At 48.6% G+C, this 10,177-nt stretch overlaps 1 protein-coding gene and 1 long non-coding RNA gene across 10 annotated transcripts in view; both read right to left on the bottom strand.

Moving 5' to 3' along the window:
* Window positions 1-1,035: 1,035 nt before the first annotated feature.
* On the bottom strand, window positions 1,036-4,872 carry LOC309443091. Its single transcript, XR_014184736.1, has 3 exons — window positions 4,774-4,872; window positions 4,372-4,457; window positions 1,036-1,514 (listed from the first exon to the last, which is right to left on the bottom strand). It is a non-coding gene; the product is annotated as an uncharacterized lncRNA (long non-coding RNA).
* Window positions 4,873-6,118: 1,246 nt separating this feature from the next.
* ADAMTS9 (ADAM metallopeptidase with thrombospondin type 1 motif 9) overlaps window positions 6,119-10,177 on the bottom strand; it is a 93,144-nt gene continuing 89,085 nt past the window's right edge. For all 9 annotated transcript variants that reach the window (XM_082059679.1, XM_082059685.1, XM_082059688.1 and 6 more), the window contains one exon: window positions 6,119-9,095. The gene's annotated coding sequence lies outside the window, so the exon portion shown is untranslated. The remainder of the gene's footprint in view (window positions 9,096-10,177) is intronic.

Here is a 10,177-nt window from a genome sequence, read left to right as displayed (position 1 = left end):
TATTAAGTTAACCATGATGTATATTTACCTTGGAAGATAAGGGCCAGGCACTACATTCTGTACAAACACATGCCACCAATATTAAGACTGTGTTGTGTGACAGTGATACATGAAGAGAATCAGATCTACTCCGTACCAAAACATGATTGAGGGACAAAGATTACACAGCACATGCAAGAAAAAGAGACCCCAAGAAAAGATGTAAAATGTTATCTCACACTGAAACTACAACCCCAGTAAGCCAGTCTTTATGTCATGTTTATTACTGTTATTTAAATGCTTCTGCAAGCCACAAGAATAACTATGGCAACAAAGACTTCTCCAACGGTTTTCAGACACTATTTTAAAAATTATCTTATCTGCCACAGCATCTGAATGTCTTCCCTCTGAAATCAGCCACACGCCAATGCCTCTGCAGGCTTTGCAAACCAGGCAGTACATCCCCCCTCCTCAAACCAGAGCTCAAACACCATCTTAAGATTTAGGTGTCCTGCATTTACAGTTTAGCTAGTGTTTTTGGAGGAGAAAGTAGGGAGCAGGGAACAGAAAGGTCTGTTGAACTGCAAGAGTATCGGTTTTTGCAAGACTTTCTCAAGGAAAAAACAAACCATACTTCTGTGTGCTAAACACATGCCAATCTCCCAACACGAAGGATCCGCTATTTTAAATACAGTACTAAGGCTTCAATTTGACTTCGCCAGAGAAAATCCGAAATTAGTTCTTCACAGTAGGCTTAACAGCAGCAAAAGCCACTCGCTGCCTTCCCAGAGCTGCAAACCATTTGTCACCTTTAAGGTTTGCATATTCACACTAATTGCACCAGGACTAGGTTATAAATTCCCTTCCCTTCCCTCCTCCCAGACCACCTCCCTCGCAGGCTTTTCTCTCCAAGACATTATGCAAAAGACACTCCTAATGGCTATTCATCCACCAAACTCCAGTGACAGCTTTATTTAATGCCAAAGCTTGTTAACAAGCTGAATTGCACACAGTTTAATGTCATGCAGATCTGATTAGAAAACAGCAACTGGGCTCCTAAGGAGTTGGGAGATTTTTATTGAATTTGATTTCACTTTTTCCACACAAAGCCAGCTTTCAAGTATCGACCTGTATTAATGAGGACTTGGTTATGTACACCCAATTTCCATTCTTCAGACCGCAGCCCACACAGATGAACTTTTCAGTTCTTACGTACTTTACTGACATCCTACCATAAAATAAAGCAATGTGATTAGAGGAAGGAGTCATTTTGCTGTTCAGGCCAGAGGAAATTGGGGGTTACACCAGTTATAAGCTGATAGCCACATCCCCACAGACTTCATGCCCAAAGATGATGGAACTCAATCTTCAGTCTTTCCAGACAAACCACTTATTTTCTCCTCTTCAGGGCTAAATGATTTAAAATTGAAAATTGAATTTCTGCCTTACAGGGAGAGGCAAAAGTCTGTGGCACACAGGAGGTCAAAGAGCTTCAAGGGGTAAGACGGAGGTGGTGGGGTCCAGTTTAACTGTATCTGTAACACAGGGAGTTTTCAGTTCCTTGCTTCCCCCCCCAAGTAGTATTAAATAAGCCAATATTTTTACAAGATAATGCACTCACTACCTTGAATTTGAGATTACAATTTCAGAGCAAAGTTACGAAGATTCAAAGACAAACTCTAAAACCAGAGACATTTTTTAATTACTTATCAATCCTCTTTCATCTTCTTTTTGCACATCACCTACAGTACACAGGCTGGTTTTATTCTGAAAACAGTTTCGCAGAATGTAATTTATTTTGAGTGGCTTCCCTGGCTCAGGAAGTATGCATGTGCTTCCAGGAATGACAAATTCAACCAACACTCAAAGCCAACTCCCCATCTGAGAAAAGTGGCTTTTAAGGGAACGTACAGAAACCTTTGGCATCTAACTAAGCAATTTGCCTGCTTGATGGAATAGCTGCACAGATCACGTCTAAAATCACAGGTAACCAGAAAATACACAGTCCTGCATAATTACATATATGACAATGCCTGCATCAGCAATGGTTTCAGTGCCTGCAAGCTTATGAATTCCTTCTCCCTACAGCATATCACCAGTTCCCATATTTGAAGCAAAAGAGTGCCATTTACATTTATCAGAAAACTCTGCTATTAAAGGATTATAAGAAGGCTCACAAATCTCTAGTGGTTCATTGATCTGGGTTTGTATCCTTAACGTGCAGATTTCCTCAAAAACCCTTGTTTTTTGTCCAATCTCACTCTGCACATCAAGGTACCTCTGAGCATCCCCAGCAGGCACTGGCTATGCAGAGAGCACAGGCTCTGGAGCACATTTTCAACCTACAAAACTACCATTAAAAATTTGCCTGCTTACATGATCCTGGCATTAACAGACCACTCACTAGTAAAAAATGAATGTGCTTTCTCTCTATTGTGTTCTGGCAAATAGGTTGCCTTTGTTTTAATTGCCTAATTACTCTTCTATCAAAGCAATTAAATGTGAATGCATATGCAGGAGGGCTGTCAGCTTGTCCAGTTCCCATGCAAAGTAAGTTGGTGTAAGGATGCACACTGAGCACACAAGCTGCAATGCCTCTGGGGGATGACCCCCACCCTTACCCACTTAGCCCTCATCCTTCTCCTGCCCCACGGGAGGTAACCCCTTCCTTCCCAAGAAAAGGCTGCTAGAACAATTCACATGGTTTTAGAAAAACTCCTTGCCCGGGTACAGGGTCTCTCAGAAAAGAGCAGCCAGGAGACAGCTACGGGTAGTCCTGGCAGGCTGGACCCTCCTGCTCCCCTCCTCTGGCTCACAGGGCTTTGCAGGATCTGGCACAAGGTGCTGGTGCAGAGGGCACGACTGAACAGATCCATGACACCACCTCTCATCTGACACTCCCCACATAGCTGGGTGCCTCTTCTGATGGGCCATTTGGCCTTCAAAGGGATGCTATCAAAATTTGCTTAATTTTTCAAAAGCTGTTGAATAGTTGCACCCTCTGACATAACAAAAATCAAACTACAGCACCTCGTAAGTCCTTGGAGCAGAGGAGAAATATCTCTGGTGACAACCCTTTTTCTTCACATCCTACAGCTGAAACATGCCCTTTTAAGCATGATGAAGTGCCCCTGTGACAACACCTGCTACCCCAAACTTCAGCTGCAAGGAAACCTGGGACAGCTCAGGAAAGCCTTTATAAGCCCTGAAAAGAAGACAACTCAGGGTGACCTTATAAATCTAGTAATGCACACGTGGCAGATTCAGATCATGGGGAGGGTGTCAGGAGACTGCAGCTCCTGCAGCCTGGGAGAAGGAGACACCTTCACCTTCTGAGGCAGACCTCAGCCCACGGACCCCATCCCACTGCACCCTGGAGCAAATGCCACCAGGAAGGACTGTTTGTAAGGTTGAAGCTTAAGGTACGATTCAACATGAATAAATCAGTCCCTCTCCTCACTCTGAACCCGTGCTTAATCTGCTGAGATGCCACTCCGAGAAGTAGGGCAGAAGCCGGGAGGAGCACTGAGTGCGGCAGGTGCTGGAAAAAAAGGGTATAACTATAAAACAAAGTTAAAAGGTCGCCAAGAGCTCCCTGGCCTACTAAGTCTGTACACCAGTTCCTGGAGCCCACAGCCCAGATTTAATATTGCCAAGTCCCATATCACCCATGAGCAGGAACTCATTTCTAGATAGCACACACTGGGGGAGGAGAAGGGGCTGATGCAGCAAGAGGCCAGGGCTTGCTGTGCCCCGTAGGCACCAGCACTGTTTTGTAAAGAGACACCACAGAAATGGCCAAAAATACTTGTTCATTCTTACACACACCTCATCCATTTTAATAGCTAAATCTCTGCTTGGCATCACTGAGAGAGGAAAAACCCCATTGCGGGGTCATGGAGGCAGGTAAGAGTTTCACACAGCGGATTCCCTTCTGCCCTGATCCCTCCTTCCCACCCCAGACTGTCCCCACCAGGTGAGTGTGGCTTCAGCCCCCAGCAGGACCAGGGGCAACAGGATGAGCCCCTGACCGCGGCAGGGAGCGGATCGGCTGCGAGGTGGTAATTAGCAAACCAGTTACCCCAGTCCCAGGTCTAGATCCTGCTGCACCCCACACCAGCACTAGGCACAGGCTCAGCTACATGCTGCTCAGTGAGTCTACCCAACTCACCCGTGCCTCTAGAACCACCAGCTAGGGTGGGCAACACGTTTAAGACTAACACAAGTGTTTCCCAAAAAGCCACAATTGCATCCCAGATGCACACAGAGCTGGGAGGGAGCCACAAAACCTTGCAAAGGGAGATCCGGAGGGAAATCTCTCCGGGTCCTGCTGCCTTCGGGAGGACAGGGCAGGGGACGGGGCAGTGGGACAGGGGTCTCGCCGGGCCTTACCTCCACTTGTGCAGGGCGAAGCCGGGACACTGGTCCCCGCAGGTGTTGCAGGGCTGGCCCCTCTCCGGCTCCCCCGACGCCGTCAGCTGCAACAAACCCCAGAGGTCAGTCCCGGCCCCCCAGCTGTGGGCCGGGGGATGCCTCAGGGGCACGCCCGGGAAAAGGGGCGGACTTGCAGGGAAAGTGGGTATCCGCACGGCTGGGAGAAGGGGAAGGAGTACGGCGGGACTGGAGGGGGGACGCCCCCGGAGGAAGGGACGCTTGGGGGTGGCGGCGGGGACACACACACACCGCACCGGCGGCGCCGCCGGAGCGGGCGGCGGGACGGAGCCACAGGTTGGAGCGGAGCGGGGATGCGCACCGGGCCAGGGGTGAAGGGAAAACCCCCCCCACAACACTCACCGACCGGCCGGAGAGCCGCTTGCGGGAGCCACGGGCGAACATGGCAGCGCCACGCTCCGCGGAGCCGAGCGGAGCCCAGCCCGAATGCGCGGCAGCGGTCGCCCCCCCTCGGCGGCCGCCCCTCCACGGCGCTCCCGCCCCTTCACTCCGCCCCTCGGCCCGGCAGGCACCGCCCCGGGAGGGCCCGGCCACCCCCCCGCTCCGGCTCGTCCCGGGCCGGTGGCTCCCTCTGCTCCATTGCACCACAGCGCCTGCTGTAATCACTCCGCTTCAGAGTTAACGACCCTCCTCAGGACCTTGCCTGTGCCGGCTGTTGTCCCGCCGCACTCGGGAGCGCAGCGCTCGGCCGGCTCTGCCCGGCAGTGCAGTGCACTCGTAACACTCCAGGGCACGGGTGTTAATAAAAAATTGAGCTCTAAAAGAGCAGAACTGGGAGTCTGCATCGCCGAAGGACACGGGCTGGACTTACCGCTCTGAGCACGTTACAGCCTGTGCTGTGCGGGGGCTTCTACTGGCATAGGCAAAGACAGGGAGCAAACATCCCAGGTTCCTGCTGGACTTCTGTTCCTCTCCTCGTGGAGAGCAGATTTAGTCCACAAACAGCGTGCAGGAGAAACGTAGCCACGTGAAATTTGCAGATCGAGATGCTGGTCCGGAACACAAAGCACCTATTACCCCCCTGGAGCTCACGGTTCTCTCAGAGCTACATGTGGGCCAGCGGGACTGGGAGCCGTGGGGCTGGGAGCCGTGGGCCAGCCCACGCATCAACCTGTTCTTGTCATTTATACAATTGCACTACAAAGGGATCCCCCACGGCCAACAACCAGTTCGTACCCCTGCGGGTTTGCAATCAAACAGCACATCTGGTGCAAGGCAGAGCAGAATGAAACACGGGGAGAAGGGGGAGCAGCGAACGCGCTTCACAGAGCGCAGGGGTCCTCCGAAACATGTCCCCAGTGGGGATGGAGCAGCTTTGCCATTAGCATTTCACAGCTTCACCCCGTGGTTGTTTGCAGATCGTGTCATCTCCTTCCCCTCCTTTCTTGCCTCTTTGTTCCTTTGCCTTGCTGCCTCACAGCTGGTTAAAGCCATAACGCTTTGATAATTTTTTTTTTTTTTTCATTTAATCAGTTCTTGGTTTTGTCAAATTTTAACTCATATCTTCCCCTCTAGGAGACTGAAGTGAGTCTGGGAGCTGTGTGGTAGCATTTTGAAGAGTGTCAGGCAAAAAGTTTCGGGGAGATTGTCACTCTTCCATAAATGTTGGGCTTTCTTACAGAAAACAAAACAAAACAAACAAACAATCGGGGAATTTTAAAATGGCAAACATTTTATTTTTCACAGGCTTTCTTCATGTCAGTGGGAAAATATTGACATCCCTCCCTGTTCTGTTCTTCTGTGGTTGCTATTTTTACTCTTCCAAAACCCTTCTGCTTCCCTCCATTGCTCCCTTCTGCCAAATTTCCTCATAATTTTCCTTCTCAGTTTCTCTCCCAGTCTCCAGCTCATACGGTGGTGCTTGGATACGTTAGAAACTCCCAAGAGAGGAGATGATCTCTTCAGATATACACACATTTCATCACATCGTGGGCAACTGGTTGCAGACTGGGGTTTGACCTCACATTGGAACATCCCTACCTATAAGCTACAGCTTATATCTATTATCAGATACAGTAATATCAGGGGTACTGAGTTACTGTTATCTCTGCTGAAGGTCAACAGGATTTCTGGGAACTATGATAACATTGTGCAAGAGAAGGCCTGAAAATCTTCGGCACTTTGGGCATCTTGCATAAGATCCAGAATATTTTAAACTCCAATTAAAACTACTGAAATAAAAGCATTATTGGATAGAGGACTTATAACAAGATTCAACGTGCTGTGGGAAATGCTTTAAAGGTGACCTGCAAATCCTTGTTAATTGCTTTGCTGTTGCAAGCGATGCTGTGTGCCCTCAATAACAGGGCTGGTGAGGACATCTGCTATAAGTTTAAAACAGCAAAAGTAAGTCAAAGTTGGAGAGTAAATTCCTCGGAGGTGTGGCTGTGCTGAATCATGGCTCCAGCCTTCTGATGAAGGGACAGGTCCCAAATTGCTTCTTAAAACAAGGCAGGTTGGACACCTCCCTCCATCCCAAGCTGTCCACAGGGCCACCAAACTTGCCTGCCAGCCTGCATGGCTTGTGTCTTATGGCCCCATTTCAGCAGGTGCTGCAGATGCTGGTGGGCAGCTCCTCAATACACAGGCAAAAGGCAGGGAAGGCTCTGAGCATCCAGACTTGCACCGGTGTGTTTGAAAGGAGAGGGAAGATGAAGGCTCAGCACAGTAGTGCAGAAGATGCAGATAAGAGGAGTGCTTACTGCTTCTGTTCTGCTGTGCCTGTGGGGATCTGGGGAAATCACATACACCCAAAGCCATAAAAATATCCAGGTGCCAAAGACCCCAATGGAGTCAGGTCCTTAGTGACTCCCAGGCATCTCAATATCTCGGAGGGACAGCAGTTTCCCCCTGGCCCAAGACTTGCAGGGCAAATGAAGGGCTAGTCAGGAGGACTCGAGCTGCATTTTTGAGATGCTCAGATGCTGCATCCACACAAAGAAACAGCCAGGCCAGAACATTATTTCTGGCATGTATTTGGGAAAGGGAGGGAAGACATTATCTCATTGGCCTGAATGCTCCTCTTCTCTTTCCGCCCCCAGAAAAGCTGCCAAGAGTAAAGATCTCTCAGGAAATAAACTCCCACTCCCTCGTTCTCACCATGTTCAAAAGGGATGATGCACACATCCTGGCATGGCTGGGCAGGCAGGGGACAGCAACGCAGCTCCAGCTCTACCTGTGCTACCATGAGAGTTACTTTCAAAAGGGGTTTTTGTATTTTTGTTTTTACAAACATCTAGATCTTCCTCTTGAGAAGAGACAGACTCAGCTTGGAGGTGGAGGGTGTCAGATACTGCTGTCAAATAGGCTCAGAAACAGAGATGCATGGATAATATATGCCAGACAGTTTGTCTGACAAATTATTGTTTCTGCTGTCACTTAAATTGTTCCGTACATCATCATCTCCTCCCATTTCTGTTTCAACCAAACCTGCCTAGAGATGACACTTCTTCCAGCCCTTCTCATGACTAAACCAGTTTAAAACCCAGTTTGCTCCATTTGTGCACTGTGAGATGGACTTCTTTCCCTCTGGAAGTAATGGATGGTTGAAAGGAGGGCAATGACAGGGATGTTCTTCTTTTTCTGCTCCCTGTTGTGCTTGATACTACAAAAATAATTATTATTAAAATCAAAGAGCTCAGGAAAAGGCAAAATGCAGCTCCTGTGTTAGGTTTCAGGTACAGGTTAGGTGGTGCTGGTGCTGACGTGAGATCAGTGGAGGAAACCAGCCCTGGCTGCTGGGCAGGCATGGTGGTGGCCACAGTGAACTGTGGTCACTGCGTCAGCAGGTCACGAGCCCTACAGAACATCTCAGTCCAGCATGCACATTGTGCTATTCTTCCTGGTCAGGTAAGCAAATTGAGCCTCTGGCAGCAGAAGGTGGAAAGAAGAAACCCATGTGGCTGAAGAGCTGTTCTGCTTGCCTAGTCCCATGGTATGTGCCCAACCTCACAGCTCTACTGAGTTTCACCTTGTACCCTGCCCCACCACTGCACATGGAGGAGAGGAGTTGCTGTTAGTGCTCTGCTCACCTGCTGACCTCCATGCACTTTGGGACACCAGCTTGAGCAAATAGCAGGAGCGAAGTCACCGTGTCCAAGACCAGCAGGCAGCTCTTATCACCTGGGAAGAGGAGCTGCAGGTCCTACAGCAGTAGCTGCAACCTGGGGATGGGAAATATGGGGAAAAAAATGTGCCGCCAAAAACCATGGAGTCTGTTCGACCAGCTCTGGCCCAGCTCTTCTGGATGGGAGTTAGCTGGCAGACACAACACTTCTGTGTACAGAGCCAGGAAAATTTGCTAGTCTTTCCAGGAAAGTGCCCCCAGCTCTTCTATCCTGCAAACCATGCCTTGTGTTAGGAAATAATCTCCAAAATACCCATAGAAAACTCTTAGCATCCGTGCATCAGCTCTGACACTGCTGTGCCTCCTACAGTCCAGCCCTGGCCATCAGCACTGGGGCAGTGGTACCACCCACAGAAAACGTTGGAGTAAGGCAGAAAACAACTCTCGTTTTGTCAGCTGGACCCATGTGTTTCTCCACTCTGCCATGTCAAGGTGAATTCGGCTGTTATGCACCAAGTCAGTCCCCTTGTGGTTCCTCTTGCCAGTAGCCTGTGCAGGTGAATTACAGCTCAACACGAATCCCGTCGCCATCAGTACCCTGAAGGTAATAAATGTCTGATTGTTATTAGGCCGTTATTGTCTGAAGACATTCAACAACAAAAGGAAAGCTTAAAAAATGCTTCTAAGTGCCACAGCTGCTGAAGGAGCGTGCTAGTGACCAGGCTTCTATTTTACTACATAGTTCTTCCACAAAACCTCCTCCTTCCTGGGTAAATGTGCCCTCGTGAGGGTCTTTTAGGAGGGAAACAATTCAGTGTTTCCGCTCATTTCGGCTTTGAGATTTGCAGTTACTGCAGGCAGAAAAGACTGTGCAGAAACCCCAGTTTGAGGTGGGGATATGGAATTTCAATCTGTGCTGTGCATAACAGGAACCCAGGCTGGGATGAATCATGCTATGTTACTTCAGTTTTCATTTTTTTTATTGTACTGCGTAGGTTTTTCTAGGGCATATTCCGTCAGGCACATACTGGTCAAATTCACTTCGAACATTTATTACACTGTTAGTCTGTGGTGCACACACTTCAGATGTCAGAAACAGCAACAAAGTGGGCTTAGCAACTTAACAAAACCCTTCCGTCATTTCTGCAGATCACCATACATTTTCCAAGTGCTCTTTATCACAGCCATTTGACTACTATTTTTTTTTGTTAGATTTGTCAGTTCTGAGGTATTTTGATTAAAACCACACTGAGTAATTTAACTGTTTTTCCTTCATCAATACAGTAATTTGTAAATATCCCAGGCATATTTTTTTGTCCTCCCACCCAGGAATGCAAATGGCCATTATGTGCTCCCCAAGGTATCTCCAAATAACCCTTCTCCTTTTAACCTTAGGATTTTATTGTGTTAGTTGCTAGGTAACTGAGTAAGATTTATAGCCATCTATTGTTAATTTTGAAGGCAGTCTTCAATTTCCCGGTAAATAGCGTTTGGGAGTTGGAGTCCACACCAATAAAAACTTGCAGCCCAGTCCCTCTCCATGGAGAGGAGCACCTGTCATGAAACACAGAGCCAAGTGGATATAAAGCTTAGTCCTCTCCCCCCAAAAAAGGGCCCTGCACCTCTATAACCAGCCAGGGTGAGCAATGCTGGGGTGCTGGAGGGACCCTGGGCTCCCCC

This window comes from Streptopelia decaocto, assembly GCF_964273445.1.
Source record: "Streptopelia decaocto genome assembly, chromosome: 8".
Classification (NCBI taxonomy): Eukaryota; Metazoa; Chordata; class Aves; order Columbiformes; family Columbidae; genus Streptopelia; species Streptopelia decaocto.
This window is presented reverse-complemented; position numbering and strand designations above follow the sequence as displayed.